At 44.3% G+C, this 27,377-nt stretch overlaps 1 protein-coding gene across 24 annotated transcripts in view; it reads right to left on the bottom strand.

Annotated features, from left to right (window-relative positions):
* The window catches only part of LOC119649806 (hemicentin-1), a 604,512-nt gene that overhangs the window by 266,179 nt on the left and 310,956 nt on the right, over positions 1-27,377 (bottom strand). For all 24 annotated transcript variants that reach the window (XR_005249199.1, XR_005249198.1, XR_005249196.1 and 21 more), the window contains exon 5: positions 1,328-1,364. The gene's annotated coding sequence lies outside the window, so the exon portion shown is untranslated. The remainder of the gene's footprint in view (positions 1-1,327; positions 1,365-27,377) is intronic.

A 27,377-nucleotide genomic window follows, 5' to 3' on the forward strand; every position in this document is an offset into this window, starting at 1 on the left:
TCGCGAATGTGACGCTCAACCAGTCTTTCCAGACATTTCAGCGAAAATGATGTAATACTGATTTGCCTGAAGTTCTTTAGATTTGAATAGTTATCTTTCCCGGGCTTAGGTATGAAGACTACCTTCACATTTTGCCAAGAGGAAGGCACGCAGCCCAGAGCAAGACATCCTCAAAAAATATTTCTTAGAAGTTGCCATGACAGATGCTTTAAATTGTTCAAATGATTTTCACTGGTAACAACCGCTCTCGCAGTGTCCCAATTCCCCTCGCAGCGCCTTCGTGTTGCAGAAACCACCAATTCACTTCTTCCAACTTCTGAGACCTGTTCTCCCGGGTGGTGTACTTCCAAGAGAATTTGTATAGACTCAACTCTGGAATTCGTGCAAGTACCATCCGTTTTTCTAAGAGAGTCCAACTTGGCCGACTCATCCTTATTAAGGACTCTGCACAGCCTGAAACTCTCCCTTTTACCTTCCGCCTGTTCGCCTGCAATAGTCATACTAAGTAACGGTGATCTGAGAGTGAGACTTCATCTAGCACTCGCCAGTTTCTTCAAATTTAAAGTGCAGATTGTTATTATAGGTTAATTACTTCCTATCTTCTTGGCCCTACGAACGCAGATCTCTCAGTTGTTGCGTCGACAGAGGGCACAAAGAATCATAGGGTAAGTAAGCAGAGGCAACTATGACGTTTCTCCTCTTACCATTAACCTGCTATTGTACTTTGACCGCAACAACTGCGTGGGAACAGAATTGTCTCAGCATGGTTGCCTCTAACAATTTTGACATCAGAACGCAGGCCCTCGGTCTCAAGAATCTTTCATCGAAGAAGGACTACCTTGACTGGTCCAATACCACAGATTCTGTTAAAAGCAACCCATGGCCCTTGAGCCAGAAATATATAAGGACAGTCCTGCAACTTTGCCAACCTTGCCGCCAGTAGATAGGAAGAAGCTTTGGGATGCTCCAGGTTGATTTGACTAACTCTTATGTTTGTAGCCATAAGTGAATTCTAACATAAAAACCGCTGCCAACTGAAAAGTCTGCTGCGTTCAGTGTGGATCTCTCAACGTCGAATGACGGCTACTTGTGGTTAAGAATTTGCCATTTAAGATGAAGATACTCCCAATTGTACTTGAAGATTCTAGATTAGATTATATCTATAAATCAATCTGATAGTTTTCATTACTATTGGAATGCTTCCTTCAACATTCGAATACATTATGAGTACAGACAGAGTTGAGAACAAAGCTCAAGTAATCATAAGTATAATAAGAAAGACGCACATCCTTTATCTAGATCTCTAGTGATTCAAAAGATTACTCACCTAGAATATTTGAGATGGCGCAAATTCAATACGATCCCTGAAAAAAGAGAAAAACTTGTATAAATAAAACGGTTGAAAATTATCATTTAAATTTTTATAAAAATCAAACAATTAACGAATTATTAAAAAAACAACATCTTTCCTCCTGCCTATCCATCGTAGTTGACTCCTTAGCAATAGTGGTATTGAACTTAATGTAAAGATGTACTTTAACTAGTGAGTAAGAGACTAATTCCTCGAACAGGGTAAGACTTAGCTGTGAATGGGTACCTGAGTCAACAGGGTAATAATGTCGGAGAAGCGCAGTGCTGACGACGTTGCCTCCTACTGTGTACCTTAGCGTATCGTTAAGACATTGAATGAAGTGCTCTAACACACTTCAAGGCCCTGCTCCAATTGGATTGTTGCACCAAAGATTTTTATGGTTATTATGGAAAAAATTTGAAGTTACCAATTTACAAATTTCTAGAAATCAAACAATGCATTGCAAGAAAGACTAACGCGGAATATAAGTCCCTATCTTTCTTTGAGAGTGAGCTGCCGTTCTTCTACGGTGATGTGTGACTTCCCAGGGGCCAAGCCTCTCATCCATGAACGAGGCGATTACTATTAACAAAACGCTACGGATCTAGACTGGGGAGTCGAAAAACATTTCCCCCAATCAAGGGTATCATACAAGCCGTGCCCATTGGATAGTTTAGAGTCAGGGGTAACAGACTGTGTTCCAATGGAGACTCACTGATACCTGGTCGCCTTAGTGTGTAAGTTTGACCTTACCGGAAGTTTCACCTTATCGGAGCCAAGAAACCGCGAAGCAACGGAGAGCCCATATGAGAGAAATATTCCTAAAAAACCCAATCCTGAACGCAAGGGTGGAGAAAACCCGGGTGAAGGCAGGAATCAGGAAGTCTGCCATTAGCTATGCTAGTGTGGCAGGGGCATTCGATTGGCCATACTGCTAGAAACTTCTCCGGAGTAAATACTCACCTGGAGGCAATTAAACATCGGTGATAAGTCTCCACCATGTAAAAGCCTTATTTGCGATAATTGGAAGGGCAAGTTCCAACACTACAATCAATAGTACTGGCTCAAGAGTCTTGGGTGCACCGAGGGCAGATTCGCGGTCTGCAAAGAGGGAACATGCAGGTAATTTGGGACTCCTCTTATGAAAAACCAAAAACTTCCATCATTCTTACAGGTAATTTAATATCTTTCAGGGTTCCTGACCGGGGACCCTGTGGCTACCCAAGTCTTACTAGAAGCCGGGGGAGCACTCGAGAGGCAGTCGTGGCATCGGACTACTTTCGAGGAGACGATATCCAGATTCCACTGGAACAAGTCGCTAGACTAGTGAACTATTGCAAGAAAAGCATGTTACCGCTTCTCCTCGGCTGCGATGCCAACGCCCATCACGAATCCCGGGCAAGCAGCAACACCAATCGAAGAGTAGAGTACTTCCTTAAATTTATCCTTAGCATTAAGTTAGATATATATAACATTAGGAACACTGCAACATTTGTGACCAGCAATACACAAGAGGTACTAGACATAACTCTTGGGGATACTATGATGAACCCCCTATGGCATGGCATAGAATAATCAGATTCGCCATTGAGAACAACTCCGAAGAATAATCAGAGTCGCCATTGAGAGCAACTCCGAAGAATAATCAAGAATTTCAGGAGTACGGATTGGGATGTCTATGTAACACATCTGCGCAACAACATAGCTCACCTTCAAAAGGGCGATGATTTCAGAAGCGAACTGGAATTTGAAACAGTGGCGGAAAACTTCAGCAAAGTCGTCATTGATACATATGAGGCCAGCTGTCTGGCTAAGACAACTAAGTCATCAAGGGATATACCCTGGTGGAATAGGAATCTAGCCAAAATGAAAACAGAGGTTCGAAAGCTCTACAACCGGGTAAAACAAACCGAAGACTGGTCAAAGTACAAAAATACACTGACTTCATATAGCAACGCCATCAGGGACGCAAAACGGAACAGTTTCAGGGAATTATGTGATGTAACCTGTAGCCAAAGACGGAGCAATATCCGCTGTCTGTCGGAAGAATGATGAAGACAGAGTATACTTGCTTCGCAGAACTCATTTCCCGGGGTCCTACCCCACAGCGGAAGGCGGCAATATTCCACCTAACTAGCAAAAGAGGTGTGCTCAGGAGCTAGGGTAAGGTGGGCAGTGGGAGCTTTTAAACCACTGAAATCACCCGGGATAGATGCTATCTTCCCAACACTAATCCAGAGTGACCTAGAAGTGCTCCTAGAGTCTCCTCTAAGGAAGGTAAGGGTAGCTTAGCCCTGGAATATATGCCAGGTCATGGAGACGGGCAAAAGTGGTATTCATGCCGAAAGCGGGTAAAAAGGATCCTTTTCATCCTAAATCGTTCTGACCAGTTTGCCTAACATCGTTCGTACTCAACACGGTGGGGAAGGTCATTTATTAACATCCTAATGCGTAATCCCCTATATCACTGTCAACACGCTTACCGGGCAGGACGATCTGCCCTGTATCAATTGGCGAATGTATTACCGGATTCCTTTGAATCAAACAGCAAACAACCAATGTGTGCACTGTGTGTATTTTTGGATATTGAAGGAGCCTTCGGTAATACATCGCACACAGAGATACAAGATGTCCTGATCCGCAAGGGAATGGGAAACACCTTGGCTTTCTAAATGGACAGCTTTTTAGAGAGTTGGCAAATAGAAGTATCGACAGGTACAAATTCTATTGTCATAAATATTACCCAAAGTTGTCCGCAGGACGGGGTACTATCACCGCTTATGTGGAATATGGTAGTGGATGAATTCCTGGACGAGCTAGCAAATACTGAAATACATGTCCAGGGTTACGCAGACGACATTATTTTAATCTGTAGGGACAAATATGAGGATACCCTATCTGATAGAATTCAAACAGGATTAAGGGTTACTAACGCCTGGGGCAGGAAGGCGGGGTCGCGTATCACTCCAGCCAAAACCACCATAGTAGCACTCACTAGAAAGCATAAGCTCCATTACCTGAGAGCCATAATATTACACGGCATGAAGGTGAAGCGAGAAAAAGAGGTCAAATATTATTACGCTAGACCAAAAATTACTCCGGAAGACACAGAATTGTTGACACCAAGGGATAACATGACAACGAGGTTCGGTCCGATAAGAAGTTTGAAATAGGTTGGAATAAGAAGGTTAACTAAAAAAGCGTAGCCATGACATACAGCTTAAACTAGCAACTGACTACTTGGAACACTGACGAACCCCTCGCAGCAGAGAGAGCGAGTACCCAATGGGTAAGCACAGTAACATTTTCCAGGCGGAAATATACGCAACAGACAGATGTCCCTTCTTTAATCTCGAAAGGAACTACAGTGGGCAGAACATTGCTATTTTGGCTGACAGCCAAGCGGCGGTCAAAGCACTTACATCTAACCAAGTGAACTCTTAACTGATATGGCCTTGAGGGATTAAATGCGTCCGGCTCGCACAATAAGGTCTGGATATTCTGTGTTCCAGGCCATATGGGTTTGGAAGGCAATATTGAAATGGACGAACTGGCCACGAAGCGAGCAGGAGTGGCTTTCCATGGGCCAAAATCCTTCTGTGGAATAGGAAAAGGGTTCATGGCTATGATATTAACAAATTAAGAGGAACGGTTGAGGGAACTATACTAGGCAGGTCTACCAGGGATGCAGCAGTCCAGGGTGCTTGTTGGGCGATACGAACCCAAGCGCACAAAGGACTGTTTAAACCTGACTGGTTACTGCCGACTAAACCATTACCTAAAGAAGCTAGGTATATCTACAGGCTCTGCGTGCAGGTTCTGTGCGGAGTGTGTCGAAACCTCTATACACATTCTGGCACAGGCTCCGGCACTTGTGCAAAGTAGCTCGAGACACCTGGGACAATACTTAATACCAAATGCAAAGTTGAAAGATTTGGAAGTGGGGAATATACTAAAATTCCTAACAGTTATAGGTCTGATTGACATACCATAACTGATAGGTACACTATAACCAGTACAATAGCACAATAGTACTTTAAGGACGCAGTGCGACTTCCCTTAACAGAATAATAATAATTAGAAGTTTCTAAACTGCCTGCCTCGGTTTCAGACCCGGTCAAAGGAAGCGCTCTTAGTATCTTCAAATTATATCAGCTACACTTTAAGCCCGGCCAGAAGCAATATTCCGTGCAACTGCAAGTTCAATGATGCTCAATAGAAGAAAAAGTAATTTCTCAGTGCTACCTTCAACCATTCCCAAGCAAAAGTAATCAAATTCCGTCCCTCATAACAAGTCCAAATCAGATGAGATTGGTAATTCCTTTGCCAAAGTTCGGATGATAATTGTTTATCAATTGATTGTCTTTCCAGGGAGAGCTTATCTTCATTCCAATCTTCTCGAAATTAGAATCCTTGCAGATTCTTTTGGCATCCAGAGTTCTTTCTCTTCACGAAGAATCATTTTCATTAAATAGAGAGCCCTTTGAGAACAACATCACACATTATCTCTTTTCGGAGCTGTTCATGGCATCATTTCCCTTCTTGCTTTCAATTCATTTTCCATTCTATGCAACTTGGCTCCTTGTACCGTCCTCCTCTCCATGAGATTGCAGATGTACTCAGAACGAGGTCAGGTTTTTCTGCGAAGCTAAACGCTTTGTATTGCTTTTTACTGTATTGAATACAAGAGCGCTGTTATTGGATTTCCCGGAAAATCCTTTGCATTTCTATTACAAATTCTCCGCAAAGTCCAGTGCCTGTGCCCGTATGCACTCACTCTGGCCATTGAATGCACTCTGGGAAACTGAAGTGAGTCAAGCAAATCCAACTAGTCAGCTGCATATGAAATTGATTCTGGGTTGCCTGGCTGCTGGCCAGCTTGTTTGCCAAAGATCCGCCTGACATATCAAGGATAAAATCGGATTTCGCATTTGCATTAGATGGCCCTAAGCAGTGGAGTTTCATCAATACTCGCCAGGTAACAGAAAACAAATTCCAATCTACATATTATACAGCGGTCCCACCCCTGCAGATGCAAACCAGAATGTTGGATGTCGAGCAAGTGGGAATCCAGCAGAGCGGAAAAAATTACACCTGAACAAACCAATGAGAAAATGAAATTATTGAATGGAATTGATTAGGGTGTCAGTTTTTTTTCGATTCGATTCAGGGGATGAAAATTCGAAAATGAGGTCAAGGAGAACAGAAGGTACCTGTTGCATTTGAAGCGTGTTAGAAATGCCACGCAGATCTGAGATCTCTGTTCTATTAGCGGCTGCATCGAGAGGATGTATCTAATTAACTCCAATTAATTCAAGCGGTTCAAGTCTCCATAGCAGCAAACCCAACCCTTGATTTTACCACCACGCAACCACTGCACCACTGCACAGCTTGAAATAGGCTCCTTCCCACATATATGGCAAGACGCCGGTACCACTTTGCTGCTAATTATCAGACGCAAGTAAACACTCGATGGTTTTGGGTTTGATTGATAGTGGCTTTGTTTAATTGAATAATCCCAGCTCATCCGAAAGTACCGCAATCGCAATCTATTGACTCGTAACACTCAGCAATCTATCCACTCAGCGCTTGTGATGCGTGTAAGGACGTCCGTTTATGATTTTGATTAGGGCCAGGATTTCAAACTGATTGAAACTTTGGAGTAATTAAATGCGCTAAACAAAAACTCATCTTCCCGTTGGAACGAACCCTCTGCAAAGGCTCCATAAACTCTACACCACCTTGTCCTTTTTCATTAATCCTGAAAATTCGACATTTCTCAAGATAATACCTCTCTCCGTTTTTCAGGCTCAGAAGCGAAGTTGACAACAGCAGAAAACATTTACGAGTATCGACCGCTCCACAGAATGCCAACAGACACTGGCCGTTCGAAAGCAATAATTAATTACATCAATCGATTCCTTAATTTCGGTTCAGTTGAAATTCAGTTCATTTGTATTGTAAAAGCCAATTGTAGTAAATGGAAGCGGCTCCATATAGGACGAAACCGGGCGAGGAGGTTACAATGTGATGGTGCCGGTCTCCGTCTAAATTGATTCAATTCCCTTGTCAGCGCTGACAACTTCCATGCGGCAGAGGCGGATACACGCTATTCGGGTGTATAATTTCCAATGTCAGGGACGATTCTCCCGATAGCCCACTCTACAGCGTTTTACCCTGTGTTCGACTCGGTCCTCCAGTATTGACTATCGACTTTATTCTGGCGCAATTAAAGCAATCGGTATGGCGATCCAGGATGCCCTCTGCTGCGTAGCCACTATCCAGGCTCCCGCCCCGTCTTTTGAACCTCTCTTATTACGAACCGATTCAATCGGTCTGTGCCGGGATTAGTTCTATGATTAATTTCGCCCCTGAATAATTATGCCACGACCAAAGAAGCAAAGGAATCTTTTAAACTCACCCAAGTTAATTATGTTGTAAGACTATCCTGCCAGTTAAGGATTTCAGTCGCTCGCTCTCCCGCGCCCGTATTGATTTGTGGCATTGACTGGGAACAGGACGCGGGAAATTCCTACGCACAGATATTCGACTTCGAATTTGAATTTCCATTGGGAGATTTAGGGCTTGGGGAAGACTATTAAAATGGCAAATTGGAAAGCTTACTCGATGCGATTAATTCGTGGAATGAAATATTCATGCACTTCGTCATAAATTTGTGATACTTAAGAGCAGCGTCTTTAATTTACTGAGTGCTTCTTGCTGAGGTAGGAATGGGGATACGTCCTATATAGTAACGCCTAATAATCCTTCAATTTTTCATGAGTCTGTCCATTGATAAAAATGCTTGAGAACTTTTTCAAGGAAATCGCTGAGGTTTGAATGAAGCAGTCAGTATTGCTTCGCGAGTTGTTACTACCTCGATTGATAGGATCTGTGGGCAGGAGCGAAGGATTTATTTTCGGATATGGTCCTGAACTTCTGGAACTTCCAATCCTAAATAATTCACGCCTCTCAGCTATAAGTTCTGAAAATCGAGTTACGGGAGCTGACAAGCTGACGATGTCTATTTCAGCTGTATGTATTGAAATGTATTTACCAGATAAAGTGACAATTATGGGTGACGTTTTTCATGAGAAGTAAAAAAAAACAGATTGTCATTATAGGTTACCATAGAAGACCTTGGTACATGTCCCTGTTGATATTGATAACTCCTCGCTCTTCCCCACATACTTGGAAGGTTTAGTTCAAGAAGACTGTATACAGGAGACTCAACTCCCAGAGCATTGTTCAAAACTTTATGGAGTAGAAAAATCATTGCAGATCTTCGACCGTTGACGGTAATCGCGCGAGAAAAATTCCGCGGGCAAAAGGCTGTGGGTATGTGAGATCGCACACAACACAAACAAGAAAACCATTTAAGGAGGCACACCAACTCGTAAACCACCTAGGTCACGAGGCAGATATAAAAAGACATTCCGTGGCCCTGTGTCGCTGGATTTGCTCCTCTGTTATATAGTCTTTTCGATGCATACATAGGATGCCGTAATCTTGTCCGACGACTCTCATAGCAAAAATCTTAGAAAGACACAACCGCTCCAGCTCAGCCATTCAAGCATCTAAGCTAGAGCGAGGCCTTTGAACTGTCGTGCTTCTGGCCCTTTGAAATATCCTCCCCCTTTGCCAAATTCATCGGTCTCTTTATTAAAATATGCACTAGGATGGTGATGGCGCTACTTCACCATACGATGGTTGCGAGATATGCTTGCCATCCACCCCTTGGTGGTATATCTCCCTGCTCTCGTATATGATCCGCTGCAATGCACTTCAACTCCTTCCAGGATTTTCCGAGTCGTCCACACTCCATCTCTACTGTTCTGCATCAAGTCCTCTTGGGACGATCGACTCGTGGGCCATCATGGAAGAGTGGGTTCCACTGCAGGATGTTGCCAGCCATGCCTTTTTCGTTCCTCCTTAATGTGTTACTTATCTGCATCATCTACGGGTAACTGGAGTGTGCGTCGACTAAGTTTTCCGTTTGAAATAGTATCATCTTATAGATACTCCCATATAGCAACATAGAAAGAGCAGTAGCAAAGAGCAGTAGCACAGAGCCGTCTCACTTTGATCTTGGTATTCGGATAACTGCGTTTATAGATTTTAGGTAATACAACCAAAGCAGTGCAAGCGCTGATAATGTATTGAACGACATTCAATTCGGTGCCACCCTCGGCACAAAACACGCCTCCACCTGTATACAAATTAATTAATACAGTGGATAGGGAGTGTGCAAAAAGCCATCATATTGACAATCTTGGATTTGTTGGTGTTTTTGGTATTTGCGTCTATTTCCAAGTCCAGCGCTATTTTTGCATGACCCGGTAAAAGAGCAACCAACACAGTCGATTTGTTTGAGGCAAGATGCCATCGACCATTGATCTACTCTACGTCTTGCCCACAGAGCAGCATGACCAATGCCACCGACAACAAATATAAATAATTGCCTCTGCCCTGGGCAAAACCGTCAGTTAATTTTTTTTTTGAAAAACTTGAGCATTTAATCCAAAAAAGAAGAGTCCGTGGACCACAAAGAGGAAGTAAGTTGCTTCCTAAGTGGTCCGGTCCGTCGCCAAGTGGGTACGGACTGAGGACTCTCAGCATCCTCAAAAAAAAAAAAAAAAATCCCTGACAAGATGCTGGATTTTTCCTTTGACCTCAAAATCCTCTGAAATTTAAACTCGCATTCAGCCATGTGTCATGCAGCGCTCCTGCCTCCCCAAAAACCAAAAATTTAACCCCCAAACAATTCTACCCACAAATCGTTGGATATAAAGAATGACAAATTTCATGATATCAACAAAAATTTTGTAAATGTTGAAAAGACAAAGCTTCTCGAAACAAGTCGAAAGCAAGCTCAAGACTTCAGGTATGAAAGGTTTTGTGTAATGTATATGAATTCACCACGTCAGCCCACTCATTTTATTGTATGATAATATTGATATTTAGTGCTTTGGTTTACAGTTAATTTGACCTATTGCAACTTTGTTAGTGATAGCACGATTCCCACCAAACTTAGTATAATTAAGCTCTAAATTGTAGCCTATTATACTCCAATGATTCTAAGGATAAACGTGGAAAGAGGGGAGGGTTTGCAGTAAATTTCTGAAAATGACAGTAAAAGTAAATATAGTAATATACTATTAACAGCTTTACTTAAAAGGATTTAGGTATGGAGGGTATTTGAAAGCCTAGATATCATATAGTGGAAGCTTCGTCATTTTTTAGGTTCTTTGGTTGAACAATTTCTAAGAACGGGTCTGTGAAAGAAGTTATCACTTTCCAGTTTCCGCACTCCCCTCCTGCATCAAATGTCAAAAAGCCAACGTTGGAAAGTTTTAATCGAGACCCTTCGTTTGATGCCACGATTGACAGCATTCGGTGCAAAAAGTTTAGTGAGTACCCCCACCCCCGCCCACCTTCTTTTAAAGTCAACATAGAACAGAGTTACTGACTACGTTCAATGGAAGCCACAGTCTCCACCTAACCGTCGAGTTTCGTGTCACTAGGCAGGCAGACAGACGAATGTAGGAATGCACTTGCAGGCTGCCTGTAGCCAATGTAGTGAATGTAACTAGACGGGAATAGCAATGGGGCCACGCAAAAAAGGGTCATTGGACACGTAGGTTAATCCCTACTAGGCTAGAGAATAAACATGAGGAGATCAGTTATAATCTTTACCCAGTTTCTTGCCGACCATAGCATTCAATAACTATCCCCTATTAAATCAACGTGATCCAGGAGATGACATGCCTCGAAATACACCTGTGGGACTATATAATTTACCGTATCTGTGGGGTTTCACAAGTCGAACCTTTCAACCAAATTGCATGTCAATTGGTGTCTTTATTTCTGATAGAAGTGCGTCGTGTGGCAGATAGGCAGAGGCTCTGGTATAACACCTATGCCGGTCCCAAGGAGTACGTTGTCTGCGCGGACCCACTACTGTGGAATATCATGTTCAACGACGCGCTAAATCTTCCGGTTCCAGAAATCACAGTAGTGTGTTATGCCGACTACATTGCACTGGTGACTCTCGACATCAAGAACGCGTTCTGCCAGATGGAATCATATCATTGAAGCGCTCATCGCCGCACTAAACACCAAAATATATATTAGATACAATCTTCGACTATTTCCGACAGCGCAAGCTACTTCATGATTCAGACGAAGGTTCGAAGATATATGAAATAACGGCAGGAGTTCCGAAGTTGTCTGTTCTGCTATGGGACATCCTAAGGGGCCGTCAGAGGGTTGCTTACAATACGAGGAGTCGCTCCCCCGAGTTGCCTAAGCAAGTAGTTCTGATCCCCTAGCTGGCATTGTACCTGCGACCTAGGTAGTAGCTTCAAGAAGGTTTTTCGGTGAAAAGCAAACTGCTAATGACCGAGACGTGCCAGGAAAACCAGGGAGTCCCTAGAGCGGTCGACACTCCTTGTCGTCATCAATGGGGTTAAGTGAGCCTAGCTCTGCCAAGATGGTAGTTATGACGTGTATCAGGAGCCAGCCCTTTCGGGTCCCCGGTCGGGTAGTGTACATTGAATCGATATTAGTAGACCGCGTTGCCCCGAGCGAGCGCTGATCCGTCCGTGAGTTCCAGGATCAGTTAAGCATAGGTAAGGCCGGAGGGAACTGTTGTAGAGGCTTTGTCCCCAAGGGTATACCCATTGCTGACTATTGTGGCTCACTAGTGTGAAATACCCGATGAAACGTTGGAATGCGCAAAGAGAGAAGAAAGCTCCCAAAATGATGCACCACTTGCAACGCAGGTGGAAACTCAGTACCATGTAGTGCTGTTGTTGCGGAAAGAGACACAGTCTCTGCTTAAAATTAAGGTAGACGCGAAGGATGTAGCACCAAAAAAAAGGTGGGGAGACGATGGAGGACTATACCGGCAGCTCTGCTCATTAAGCCGACGGAAACCAAAAGCTTTGCGGAAGTCCTCAATGAAATTTGCTGCATGATTAAGCCCAAAGATAACGGAGCGGAAGTGCCTTCCGTTTGAAAAACGAAGGACAGTGGAGTCCTATTCGAATTTGGCCCGAGAACAACAAATAAAGGTCCGTTCTGTGAAGTAGTCAAGATGCCTTAAGGAGAGGAAGCTTCAGTTTTTAGTCTGGAATCCACATTGCCTTTGGAAATCCGAAACCGTGACTGCTTCATAGAAAAAAAGCGAGGTGGAAGAGGCCATCAAACGCGAACGTTCGGAGGTAACCAATGTCCTAATTGGCATCACCTCTGCGAACTCCTGACGCCAAAAACTCGCTGTGGTGGAAGTTGCGGAGTAATACGCGAGAAAACTTCTAAACAATGGGAAAATCAGAATTGGTTGGGTAGTGTGTAGGATATGAATCCGGGCTGCCCGACCCAAATGATTCAGATGTTTTGCTTATAAGCACACGTCTGCAACCTGTCGGGCACCTGACAGAAGGGCAACATGCCGCAAATGCGGTCAGACAGGCCATAAAGAGCATATCTTCAATGAAAAGGGGAGTTGCGTCCTACGCAGGGACCATGGCACGTCTGATGAGAATGTTGCGAAGTCTTCAGAACAGAAATGGAAAGAGTTAGGACGCTGTCAACGTAATTTCCATCCTACAAATCATCCCACAAAACTGGAGGGCAACCGCTCACGAGTTACTAGCCCACTTCACTGCGGAAACCGACTGCCGATCAAGTGCTTCATGGCGCGCTGACATATCATATACCGCAGACATTTGGCTTCGTGACGACTCCAACTTTAGGGTTCTTGCCCAAAGCCGAAGAGACAGTTTTATCCGGACTCGGTGTTTAGGGGTGACGATTCTCAGTTTCCATTTACCACCGAATGAAACGATACCGGATTTTCGACGCAGAGTTGATGTTATAGAGAATGCTATCTTGGGCACAGAGAAGGCGAATCCTGCTCGGAGATGACTTCAATGCCAGGGCACTTGAATGGGTCATGCCTCGCCCAGACTCCAGAGGGAAGCGAATTCTCGAAATAGCGGCGAGAAGAGGACTTCTAGTTGTAAACACCGAATCCACCCCAACGTTTCCGACACTCAGGCTCAAGTATTCTTGACGTAACCTTCGCGTCAGATCACTGGTGTTACTGGTTGACGGGTGGCGACCATCTGGTTCTGGAAGACTTCTCGGCAAGCGACCATCAATACATTGCATTGTGGTTGACGCAAAATCTTGGTATGCGCACTTCGGCGCTCTTTCTGAGTGTGGAACGAAAAGTGAAGTGCGACGGGTAAGCGGATAAAGGACTGCCCATGGTGTGAACCTTGCTCTGGAAAAAACAGCAGCAGATAAGGCTGCAGCTGGAGTTTTGGCCAAGTTGGCTAATGGCAAAATGGTAAGCGACATCTCCTGATGAGTTCACTGTATTCTGTTCTGCTCTTCGTCACACTCACTCTTCGCAAGGGGGTGCACATCTCGTAAGCATTTTGCACAAGTACAGAGACGGGGAGCTTTGCGAGTGGCATCAGCCTAACTGTCTGTGAACCGGCCGTGATGGAGATCGCAGGGGTGATCCTCGTTGCCCTTCTTGATAAGGAGCGTATAGCCATATGCAAGCACAAGGGAGAAGAGACAAGCTAGCTGCTCATGAAGAACGTCAACGTACCCTAAATGAGTGGCAACTGCTTTGACAAAATGAAACTAAAGGCAGATGGATCGCACGTCAACTTAGGTTTCCTTACCTAGTCCTTAAGTGGGCATGAAGGTTTTCAGTCTTACCTGCACAAGATTGGAAAGAAAGGATCTGAACCTTCCTCTCTGCAATGGAGTTGTGAAGGACGCCCATCACACCGTTTTCATTTGTGGAAGGTGTAATGGGATTCGGCAGCTCTATTTCTCTCCCCAGACAATATTGACCAGAAGAAGCTGAGGAGCGCTGATAGAAATATAAAGCGTTAGCAGCTGAGAACTGCGCAATCCCGTGAAGCCATACCAGAACAGGGACCCCGCGGGGAGAGTGTGGAGAAAATATGAGAGGTTTTAGTAAGTAAGAGTACGGCATGCGTGGCAGACAAGCATCGAATCGATTCTAATAAGGTTTCAGCTTACACCTTAAAAAACATATGTAAGTCGAAACCTGTATAAGAGCAGTCGTTGTTGCTCCTCAATAATTTGAATTATTTACAATGTTGTTTAAATTGAAGCCTACAAAACCTGGCATTCTACAGGCAGCAACCTAATACAAAAATGTAAATTGCTCATTTAAATGCAACTAGAATTCTCGTTAGTCAATTCTCGAAAAAAATCATGAAGAGACAAAGACAAACAACTCTCATAAAGATCTTCACATTTAAAGCTCAACAATTTGCCAAAACAAGACCAGGACGACAGCTTCCAAAATCATGCTATGGAATGGGGATGAAACGCACACGTGTAACAAGAACATTTTCATAACCCATTTTGCCATGATTGAAATGTTTCATGTTTTATTACACGCAAAAAACTGGTTGAATTTCTAAAAATGACAATCCCTCCCTCTCACCCTCATATTTTCCTAGAGCCACGCTCGCAGTGGTTCTAAAATGAGACAGTCAGCTACATAAGAAGCTTCCTCCATTACTTATTTATCATAAACGACGTACAAGTTACATGACATGGGCGAAAATATTGTAACCTCTGATTGGAATCAAACCTTTTCTCTGACTGCTTCATGGAAATACCGAAGTTTACAAGGCATGTGTATTTTTAGGCAAGCAAGTTACCTGAAATATAATTTCGGAACAAGTTGAAAATCAGTGAAGTTCCCACCCGAAGGAAATAACTCTGGGTTTGAAAAATCCAGGGTTGTTCAAGGAATGGTACTTCAACTACGAAGTTTCAATTTATAGAAATTTAAAGTCTTTCGATTTTACTTTCCGATATATGCGAACCACTTTATGTATAATGATCCACTCCACACACTTCAACTTTTCTAGTTTACTAAACTTTCAGCCTTTAATCTTAGAGCCTCCTATCCCCGGATTGAACGCAGTCCTTCAGTTTTCCCACCCTCTTCAGGCGGATTTGTATCACTTCAAAGTTCTCTATATCTCCACATTCGCCTAAATAATTCGAATATAATCCCCGAAAACAACAACAAATAGCTATCCACCGTGGAGGGGACTCCAACCTGTTCAATTTCTTTAAAAGAAAAGATTAAATAACTCATCGATTCGAGGCCATAATTTTATCTCAGGATAATGATATTTGCAATCAGAAATTCCATTCAATCAACTTGTGCTCTTGCTCTAATAAATCTTAAATGGAAAAGGACGACCGGCCAGTTGAGATTTAAAAAAATATAAACGCAATGGGCCTGGAGCAGGAGCAAGTGCTCGGACGCCAACAACAACGACAGCAATAATCCGGCACAGAATGGACGGGAAAAAAGTCCATTAGGACTTCCTGTGCTATTCCTTATGATCTCCACGATACATAATTCAATTGGACTTCGTCCCGACGGCTTTTCCATCCTACCTCGTCGTTGCTCGGCACCTACGTTTTCCTCCGTAGCTTGCCGGGGACGCAAGTGATTCCTTTCGGTTCAGAAGCTGCGACTGTAACGTAACTTTGCAGGGAAGTTAGCAGGTACTTCATATTTTCTCCCATAGGATAAATCATTTCCGCCTTATGCCTCCTCTCAATGAGCAGTTGTCGTGAAATACAATTTTTTTCCTCGCAAAAGAAGACAAAAACGCGAGGGTCCTCTTTTCTTGGCGTCACTCTGATATTGCTCGAGGAGGAATAACTCAAATATTTTTACTCCAAGGTTGCGAGGACATTCTTGTATTTACCTTCGACCGTCAGGAATTTCATTTTCTCGTTAGAAATCATTGGGAACTGCAGGTTGCCAACAATTTTAGTTGCGCAGATAAGGTACAATTCACTTGTAGATACCACTCCTTTCTAGTCGACAGAAGGCTTAAAGTATGCATGTATAAGCAATTCATCTTCAATTTATATCATATCGTCCTCACACAATGAACTGAAGGATATTAAAAAGGGAGCTTACTTCGCAGAAGTTCACTTACCTTGTATATTTCGATGTCCTTGGTGTCAGAACAGGTCTTGAACAACTAACCGCGGCATTTATCATGTAGATTTAAAGGGCTCTAAATGACGTAACTGACATCCCTCCTATTGCCATTGCATTCGTTATTTTGAAATCATCATCATCCGATAATATGGCACCAGTGAAAGCTGTCGCTTTAAGTAATTTACAGAGGTTTCCTTCGCACCTAGTTTATTTTAGAAATTCCACCGATTAATCGTCAGTTTCGCTTAGAAGGTGATGAGAAACATTGCACTAATGCTGCCGGCAATGCACGGCCTTATTACTTAGGAATCAGTTTCGGAGATGGTCCCAGATTGCGAAATTTCAGCCCAACATGAGGAGCATTTTAACAGTACAGTATTACCTACCAGAAAGGACTTCTGATACAAAGGAGAGGGAGGCTTTTTATGAGCATCTCAATGCGGTTGAGGAGAGACTTGTTAAAGGTGACATTGTCATTCATTGGTGATAATGGATTATCTGTATCCCAAGGTGGGCTCTAGTAAAACCTTTCTCAAACGTGTGACGAGGAAATACCGCCTTGGGATATACCGAGGGGAACGAGAATGGTGGAGGGTTTATGGATTCCTGCACATTCAGCCGCCTCATCATTGGAGGCACATTATTCCAGCAAAGAACTTGCCAAAGGTCAGATTGAGGAGCTGCCTTCTGGATATGCGTAATATATGATGGACCGACATCGGCCTCGAAAGGGATCAACTCTAACGATCGCTTGCTTATTGAAAGCAGGACCTAGGACCTCCCAAGTTCAACACCGACCGCGTATATGGTCCAGCTATCATTCGACAGTAGCAAAATTATGTTGCTGATCTGACAGCAGATCATCTGAGTATGTAGTTTACCTGAGAATATTGATGAGCGCTGGACCGCGTGTAAAAACACTCTTTTCTTGGGTACTTCACAGGCTATATGCCAAGCCCAAAAGAGCTTCTCATAACCTAGCTAATTGAAAAACAGTATTTGCGGATCGATGAACGCAAGGGATTGAGGGCTCTTTAGATTAACATGCCGAAAATACACTTCAGGACAAAAAAATCGTAAAGCATTTTTGTTTTAACTTCAGATATTCGCTGTATTGGATCTGGACCCATATAGGCAAGGCGTTCGTAAACATAGGTTCACAAACATCCCCATCCGTATCGGTGCAACCCCATAACGATCGAGGATATCCTCATTTCGGATGTGATCAAAACGTCTCACGTCACTAGTCCAACGCAACATCTTCGTCTCCATTACTGCAAGACACTGTTCATGGTCTTTTATAGGTGGCCAACACACAGAACCATAAAGAGCGACAGGACGGACAACATTGCGGTAAATTTTAGATTTGAGACGTTCGTTAATACGTCGATCACAAAGAACACCAGTTATGGAACGCCACTTCATCCAGGTTGCGTTAATGTGTGAAGTAATTTCATAACGCAGTTCTCCATTGGCTGATAGCGTTGACCACAGATATTTAAATGGCTCAGTTAGTTCTGGGCACTGACAGTGCTGTGCCTGTTTCATGGGGATCGGTCGTCAAAAATTCAGTTTTGTTTAGATTCAATCTGAGACCGTTATGCATGAGGCGATCGTTTCATTTTTGGACAAGTTGCTCGAGATTATTTTTGCTATTAGATGCTAGAAAACATCATCTGGATAAAACAGAGTATAGGGCACTGGACGCTGGATTTCCCTTGTGACGGTGTCCATAACAAGAACAAATTGGAACAGTAAGAGGGCGCTTCCTTGTACACCAAAAAAGACACGAAGCGGTTTTGATATACCCGTCACACTTCGACCTTTACTTTTCAGATCGTAGTAGAACAGCAATTGGACCCAGCGCACGAGTTCTTCCGGTACTAAGTGTTGTCAGGAGGAGGCATGTGCCATAAAGGCACAATATAGATCAGCAAAAAGGAGACTCCGCAGCGCTATAAATAAAAGCAAAGCTCGCTGATGAATGATGACCCGTGGGGACTTGGCTATAAGCTTGTCACTCGGAAAATCGGGGCTCTGCGGAAGCCCTGCATACTGAGCACCGACCAGAGGGACCGCATTGTGCGGGCATTGTTCCCCAGACACCCTGTACGGGTTGATGTAAACAGCGCGGAAAGCCTCGTGGATTGCCCCCTTTTCACAATGGGAGAACTCGAAGAAGCGGTTCTCACTATGAAAAACAGGAAGGCGCCAGGCCCTGATGGCATCCCGGCGGAAGTTTACAAACTGGTGTTCCGCCAACGGCCAGAATTGCTGCTCGAAGCGTTCAACGCGTGCTTGAAGGAGGGCATTTTTCCTTCTCGCTGGAAAGTGGCCAGACTCGCGTTAATCCGTAAGGGTAAAGGAGATCCAGAGCTCCTGTCTGCATACCGACCGCTGTGTATGCTTGACACGGCCGGAAAAGTGCTCGAGAAGCTCATCAGGGGTAGACTCGCTGAAGCGACCCGTGCTGCCGGGGACTTATCCGCAAGGCAGTTCGGGTTTAGAACAGGGAAATCTACAGTGGATGCTGTTATGGAGGTCGTAGATGCGTTTAATCGAGCCGGGGCGCACAGCCGCCGATCTCGACGGATAGTGCTCCTCATAACGCTTGACGTCAGAAATGCCTTCAATTCCGTAAGATGGACAGATATGCTGGGCACACTAGAGAACTCCTTTCACGTGCCAAGCTATCTCTTGCGGATATTGAGGGATTATCTGAAAGACCGCTCCCTGTTCTATGAGACGTTAGAGGGCCAGAGGAGGATGGAAATCACGTCGGGAGTAGCGCAGGGATCCATCCTAGGGCCGGACCTCTGGAACGCTCCCTACGATAGTCTGCTGAGACTCGATATGCCTGAAGAGTCGCGCCTGGTCGGTTATGCAGACGACGTTGCGGCACTTGGTGCCGGACGCACTGTTGAACAGGCGCAAAGCAGACTTGGCATATTGATGCGACGGGTAAGCGGATGGATGACTGCTCACGGTTTCAACCTTGCGCTGGAGAAAACCGAAGTAGTCATCCTGACCAGAAGGAGAATCCCAACCTTGCGTCCCATATCGATCGGCGAGTTGACTATAGAGTCAAAACCAGCGGTTAAATACCTTGGTTTAATGCTCGACTCGAAGATGAGCTTCTTCGAGCAAATCAAAGCAGCCGCGGACAGGGCTGCAGCAGGAGTTGCGGCCTTGAGTCGGCTAATGGCGAATGTGGGCGGCCCTATATCAACTAGGAGACGTCTCCTCATGGGAGCAACGCAGTCCGTCCTTCTCTATGGTGCGGAGGTATGGGCTGATGCCCTTGACAAGGAGGTGCATCGTAAACGCCTAGCTCAAGTGCAGAGGCGGGGAGCTTTGCGAGTGGCGTCTGCTTATCGCACTGTCTCCGAACCGGCTGTGATGGTGATTGCGGGAGTGATCCCCGTTGCCCTCCTTGCCAAGGAGCGCAAAGCTATCTATCGCCGTAAGGGCGAAAACTTAAGAGAAGTGGTTGCCCGTGAAGAACGTCAACGCACCCTTAACGAGTGGCAAGTTTCTTGGCAAAATGAGCCAAGGCAAGGGGCAAGTGGACTGCGCGGCTCATCGACAAATTAGACCCATGGTTGAACAGAAAGCACGGTGAGATTGGTTACTTCCTTACCCAACTTCTAAGTGGGCATGGAGGTTTTCAGTCTTACCTGCACAGGGTTGGGAAGGCGCGATCTCCTGATTGTGTGTTCTGCAATAGAGTGCCGGATGACGCTGAACACACCTTTTTCTCTTGCGAGAGGTGGGATGGCCTCCGCCAGCAGCTTTATGCAGACACAGGGGAGCTCTCTCCAGACAAGATTGTCAGAGAGATGCTGAAGAGCGCTGGCAGCTGGAATCGTATTGCGCATTATGTTCGGGCTCTTCTTACTACGAAGAAGATTGAACTCGACCGGCAGAGGGATCGGACGGTAAGGGGTTCCCTGAACTAACAACTCCCTTCCTCCCCTCCCCTCCCGTTGGTGAAAGGAATTCCCTGACTTGAAGGCTCCCAAAGCCGGGAGAGCGGGAGGGCTAGCCCGAAGTAATGTGTCAAACGGTTCCAGGCTAGTTCTCTGATGACAGGGAGGTGTTTAGTTGGTAGTCCGCCAGCGTGCTTTTGCGGGAGTCCACTCTGTGCGTAAACGCATTCACCTACCCTACTCCAAAAAAAAAAAAAAGAAAAAAAAAAAAAAAACTAAGTGTTGTCGTAGAGCATACCAGATGAGTTCGTGTGGTACACGGTTAAACGCTTTCTCTAGATCCAGAAATTCAATGTCACATGCGCGATCCTTCTCACGGTGTTTCTCCATGAGTAACAGCGCAGCGTATATTGCGTCAGTAGTTCCGCAGTTCTTGACAAATCCGGCTTGATTCACGGTTATTTCAACGATTTCGCGAATACGGTCAAGAATGCGTTCAAATATCTTCATGGTATGGGAAAGTAACCGGATCGGACGGTAATTGGAACATTCTGCTGGACTACTGTTTTCCCATATTGGAACTGTGGTACTTTCTTGCCAATCAGATGGTGTTCTTCCCAGTCAGATGGTGTTCTTCCTTCCTGAATAACCCGATTAAAGAATTCACTGAGCCATAGTGTTGGGTCCCAGCTCTACACTTTCCAGAGCTCAGATGCGATGTCGTCACGTCCTGTGGCTTTCTCCGATTTCATTCGTTTTATTACCTCCTCGACTTCAGTTGCGCTGACTGGTGGAACTGCTCCAAATATCGGCAATGATTGTGGTAGGCGAAGATGAGCAAATTCTTCAGTTGAAATCTGCTCGAAGTATTCTCGCCATCTATCCGTGGGGGCTCGCCGGTTGGTAAGCAAAGTATCGTTCTTATCATTAAGGCAACAGAAGTGTCCAATATCCTGTGTGCGTTCATTACGACTTTTGGCAAATCGATACAGATCTCTCTCGTCATCCCAAGTGTCCAGTTTATCGTAAAGATTTTTGAAATGTTCCGCTCGGGTAACAGTGACCGCTTTCTTTGTTGCTGTTGGCATTCTTATAAATTTACCAATTGGCCGGTGTTTTATCGCCAATAAATTTGTAGTAGTGGCACTTGTTTTCTCGGACTTTCATTTCAACTTCGCCATTTCAAAACCAAATATCTCGGTTGATGTACCGTTTACCCTGCATGGTGGCCCCGAGGGTTGCAGAGGCCGCTTTGTGATCCTGTCTTTCATTTGGTTTCACGATTCTTCCATATTCGTAATTGTCGGTAATCGCGTAAGTGAGATTATTTCTTCTTTTTACTCATTTAATACGCGGCGGGCCAGTGCTTTACTCACGCTGTTTTTTCGGTGGCTTAATTCGCAGGACGGCATTCAACGACCGATATTGAGGTGTTATGGTCCCATAAGGGACGGCTTTGCAATCAGTGGTAAAATGTCGGCGTCTTATCAGAATATAGTTGATTTGCGTTTTACTGCTCCCACTATAAAATAAAGTAAGATGAGACAATCGTTTGATGAACCATGTATTCGTAAGTACAAGGTTATGGGTGTCCGCAAAATCGATCATAAGCTCGCCACCCTCATTGCGAGCTCCGAACCCCTTTCCCCATAGCACCTGTTACCGTCTGCCTTTTCACCCGCATGGCTATTAAGGCCGGCATTGGTGATATAGTCGTCAGCAGGCACGTGACAAGTCTTTTCATCGAGAAGTTGCCAGAAGGCATCTTTCTCGGCATCCGGTTGACCTATCTGTGGTGCGTAGGCGGTGAAGGAGTGAATAGTGCGATCAGCTGATGTAATGGTGAGCTTCATCAGCCGATCATCAAATCGTTCTTAATGGCAACACGGAAACCCTCTGAGATGGCAATGCCAACGCCGTATTGAGTGTGTAGGCTACCAAAATGGAGAAGCTTATAGCCAATTTTACCGCATTCGAGTTCAATGGCGTAGTTTTGACACCAGACAATCGAATTTGTTGCAAAGCACAAAAATCAAGACGTCTTTTCCGAAGGACTCTTGCGAGTTCCTCGCTCTCTCCAGTTAGAGTGTCAACATTTAGCGTGCAGACACGTATTTGTTTTGTTCTGACTAACCTGCTTCCGTTCGGACGCCGTCAGTGCGTCAAGAACCCTTGCCCATTTCTCGACAGAACCGGGACCCGTCCTGCCGCGTCGACTGAGATGGCCGCCCTAACTTTTTTTCCGAGGCCTGTTACTCGATCCGATTATGTTGTTTCTAACGACATGAGATGCATTTTTTTGGTAGGCCTGCCGCGGGACCTCTCACCAAGAGAGATCATGTAGGATTTAGCATAGTGGAATAACTCCAACTATACTCTATTAATCTCTTTCCCTGATCTCAGCATTTTATTTTTGTTTTACTGAGGATAGTACAAAGTATGTTGCCTTAAACCATCCTCCTTTACCTGCGCTTAGCACCAGCATACTATGTTAATAGCATGGCGAAGAAGTTTTAGCACTTAGCCTATACAATATGAATAGACGATTCCATCGTCAGTAGAATTCAAAGAATGCTTCCAACATGCCGTCAGCCGCATTTGTACCAGAGATATCAACAGATTGGTGGTTACACAAGGAGACGTGATTTTGGACGGAAACGAGTTATACCTCAACAAGCCGATCGTTATGTTGTCACCACTTCTTTGAAAAATCGGGATCCAAATTTCAGCTCAATTGGTACAACACATACAAAAATTTCGAGGGGTCAATATCAGTCGGTGGATAATAAGAAAACATCAAGCTGAGGGGAATTTGACAACCCACAGGTCTGCAAATGGCCCAAAACTGACAGGAGCTCACTGCTAAGTTTACCTTAAGTTCACTTGAGAACATCCAAATTAGACGATGGAGCAATGGGTGTAGTTTTATTCTCACATGAATGCAGAATGTGACTGGTAGAGAACAACTGGGTCGAGCGCGGTATACCGAAGATTTTCAGATCGATTTACTTCGTTCTGCATTTCTGAGCAGATATTTTTTGGCGACATATCCTGTACTTTCTGGGGACGTATAACATTAGAACTGCAAAAGGGATCTGGTCTTCATGAAGAACAGATTTTGCAGGTACATATCATGCTTTTTTCATTCATCGGTAAAATTTTTATTCTCAAGGATTATAACGCAAAACCGCACACCCCTATAGAAAATCTGGATGTGGAGTGCTCCTTCGACTATATATGAAATTATTTCTGTAACCAATGATCGATATAAGTAAGAGGTTTGCGGATTTCTGTAACTTCCGCTGCCTTGTCATTGGTGGCATATTGTTTGATTGAGGAACTCGCACAAGACCAGTTGGGTTTCAACTGACTGAAATCTTACGCAACAAAAGCGGCACTGACATCGACGTCGAAAGTGATTATCATCTGATGGACGCGTACGTTCATTTGCGTGTTGCATACTCCACTTCTCGCAGTGTTGGAAAGCTACAGGTACGAAGGTCAACATGGATCGCTTGCATTATTTAGAAGTCGCTCGAAAATGATATCTTGCTGAACGGACAGCAGATACCAACAGCAATAAATGAGAATATCGATAAGCATTGGGCTACCATTAAAAACGCTCCTTTGTCGAGTGCTGCCCAGGTTGTCCGTTACCTCCAGAAGGGGCATCATAAGATCTAGCTTGAATTGAAGGAATTGCATATGATAACAGTCGTGACTGGATCGAACTCCGATACTGAGTGAAATCCCGAGAAGTTCGGGGTAGTGTGCGCCGTGACAAAAGGGAATTTGCAATTGCGCTGTTCATGGAAGCAGAGGACACCACAAGACGCAATGATTTCAGAAGTGTATACTACATTACGAAAGAACTTGGATGTAGTCGCAAATATTTCGATGTGTTAACGGGCGACTTTTTATTCACGATGGCAAGCAACTGAAAAGGTGGAAAGAAAACTTCATAAAGGTTTTTAACCAGGTCACATCCAGTTTCGGTTTCCTCCTCTTGTGGATTCAATGGCTAGTCACAGTAACATCCGGATACGGATTGTCCTCCAAACGGAAGAGAAATCTTTTCAACCATCAATGCATTTAAACGGAGTAAAACCTCTGGGCTTGACCGTCTCCCCGCATTTATCGCTGCAGCTGCAGTTACTGATGATCTGCTGCTCCCACTTGTACTGAAATCTTGAGAATACGAGACCTTTGAAAGAAGGTGGAAGAAGGGGATGATCGTTAAGATTCCAAAGAATGGTACCCACTTTGAGTGTGACAGTTGGATGCGTATTTGCGTGCTCCCTACCGTCGCAAATGTAATAGCTTAAATAAATCTCAAACACATTAAAGAACAGCTGAAAAGCTTGATCGATAGAGAGCAGGCTCCGAATATTCCTGCATTGACCACGTGAACCCTCTATGGATCATTTTAGAGCAATGCGCGGATTTTAGATCTATGCAGTAACTGCTCTTCATCCGTTTCAAAAAATCTTTCAAGAAATGAAGGGGAGCATTCCGGACAAACTAATAGGTAGTACCAGAGCGATATATGATGGCGCAAAATGTCACGTACTGCACTGAGGCAAAATCTTGGAGGGTTTTGAGGTCCAAAGTGGAGTACGCCGGGGTTGAATATGGATGTGTGCTGCTCCTCTAATTATAAGGGATCCATTTCTACCATCAATTCGCTAAAGTGGAGTAAAGTCGGCTTTGTTAACGATATCCATGTGGAATTGTTCATCGCAGCTTCAGCGCACCGGTACTACCGGTGACTTTTTTATACTACCTTAGGTGGATGACACGGCACCTTTGCTTAAAAACCTTGACTACGCCGATAGCATCTGCTTACTCTCTCTGATGAGACCGCGAAAATAACAGTAGATCAGTCACATATTAACAACGGTTGGCAACATCATTGCTGGCTTCGCTACCCACTATCCTAAGATGCCTGCCAGTGGGTGGCCTCAAAAACAAATGGGCCAGAAAAGCAAAATAGTAGAACAGTGAGGTAGATTCAAAAATACTAAGGAGTCATGGTTGACAAAAACTAAACTTCAAGCAACATTTTGACAATTTAACAGAAAGAGATTCTCGCGTTATTATGTGCACCAAAATATTACAGAATACAGGGCCCCCCAAATCATTGAGTTCTTTACCTATTGCCGTGAATTAACACGCAGTGAAATGATTTTGGAATAAGAAAAAAGATGAGATGGTCCACCTTTAGGACTTTAGACTCAGACAATTATCCCAGTTGTATCAAAACGGGCTAAACGACGACATGAAGAGCTTAACTACGACCTATCCCAACTTCTAAGCAGGCACGGGATTTGTGCTGGCCAGTGATCGTTACCCTGATTTGATTCAGGTATTGATTCATAGCACTGAGCCATCCGAGCTCACGTATAATGGTGAACTTCTTTCAACCGAAATTGTACATCCGATTTAAACAAGGATCACTTCGGTTCTTTTACCTTTTGATGATTGAAGTGGAATGTATAGAGCGGGGAAATGCCTATGAAATGGATTCATCTTCGAAAATTCTATATAATTTCTTTGTTCTGAACTTCAGCGGAAACATCAGCCCAACGTGAAGAAGAATAATATGGCGATTACTGAACACGGGCTTGCAGCAAGACGGCGTGTTATTGATGCCGCCGCTTTTGCCCCGTCGACATTTAACCACGAACTTCCACTGTTGACCTAAGCAACCAGGATATAATGTTCCATTTGCCCTCGTCGTTGTGATTTCGTAGTAGAAACCTGCCGAAATAGTCGTCATAGAGTGCAGCAAAATAAACGGTAACAGATTCCTAATAACCGTGGCACCTAGACGTCGAATCCTACTGTAAAGTGTTGCTAGAACTCTCATCATGAGTAGATGGCCTAATGTTTGCTTATCTCTATTAGGCTGACGAAAATGGCTATGCGAGGGATATCCAGAGCATAACATAAGACGCAAGAAGGTGTAAACTTACGGTGCAGTCCCTCGGAACCCCAGTACCGGCGGCTTTTGGGAATCTGGGATCATGATCGTCGATATCCATCGACCGCAGTGCCTCGGTGGTGGCCAACTGGGTCACTGTAGCATCTAATGCTTTAAGCATTTCAGATTCGGAAAAAGAACTGTACAAACCTAGTGCAAGCTTACCGAGAACACCACCGAAGAAAGATGAAAGATGAAAGATGAGCCCATTTACTTGAGACGTTCTACAGAAGGAGGTACTCCAGGACTAAGAAATAGACCCAATCAGGAGAAGCTCGTCGACAAAGCACGGGGAAGGTGAATACATGGCAAAGGTAAAGTAATATATAAAAGTTGCAACCTCATCGGGACTGATAGAGAATTAAACCCTGATCTGGAGGAATAACCCTTCAACCAAACTAGAGCAAACATAATGGAGCTCTATCAGTTTATCAAGGAAAAGCACAACGTGCACCAAGCCATAAAGAATATGGTGACGGCTATTAGAGTCATTTAAAATAGATCGAAGGAGGAAGAAATGAATTGCAAGGAGACGCCAAAACCTGCTGACCCAACAGTGTCACAGGCCACCCAAGTGACACCTAACCGTAGTGCCATCGAATTATTACCAAATAAAAGAATACGGGACAATAGGATCCTCAACAGTCTACCAGGAGGGAAAAAGGCCGTAGTCAGCTTGCATATCGGAGAAAGCAACAAAGAAAAAAGCGAAAAGAAAAGCAAAAGTGAGAATTCGCCCAGACGTAATTGTCATCTCCACCAAGGGAAATCTGTTAAATGCGGAGATACTCAAGAAGGGCATAGCTGACCCCAACCTTAAAGATAAGAGAAGTTTTTCCACCGAAGTTAAAAATTACCTGGGGGAGAATGTCGGAATTTGTGCTCAAAAACGAGAAATCTGCATACAGTTAAAGGAACTTCATGAAGTGATATCGGAAGAAGCAACCTGCACTATCTTAAAAGAGCAATTCAAGTTAAAAGAACTTGCAGAAGACCGAAAACCCCATGGTGATACCCAAGTCACCACAATACGATAACAAATGGAGGCGGCGTAGAAATTGTTGACGGCCGGTTGTG

The sequence above is a fragment of the Hermetia illucens genome, chromosome 2, assembly GCF_905115235.1.
Source record: "Hermetia illucens chromosome 2, iHerIll2.2.curated.20191125, whole genome shotgun sequence".
Taxonomy (NCBI): Eukaryota; Metazoa; Arthropoda; class Insecta; order Diptera; family Stratiomyidae; genus Hermetia; species Hermetia illucens.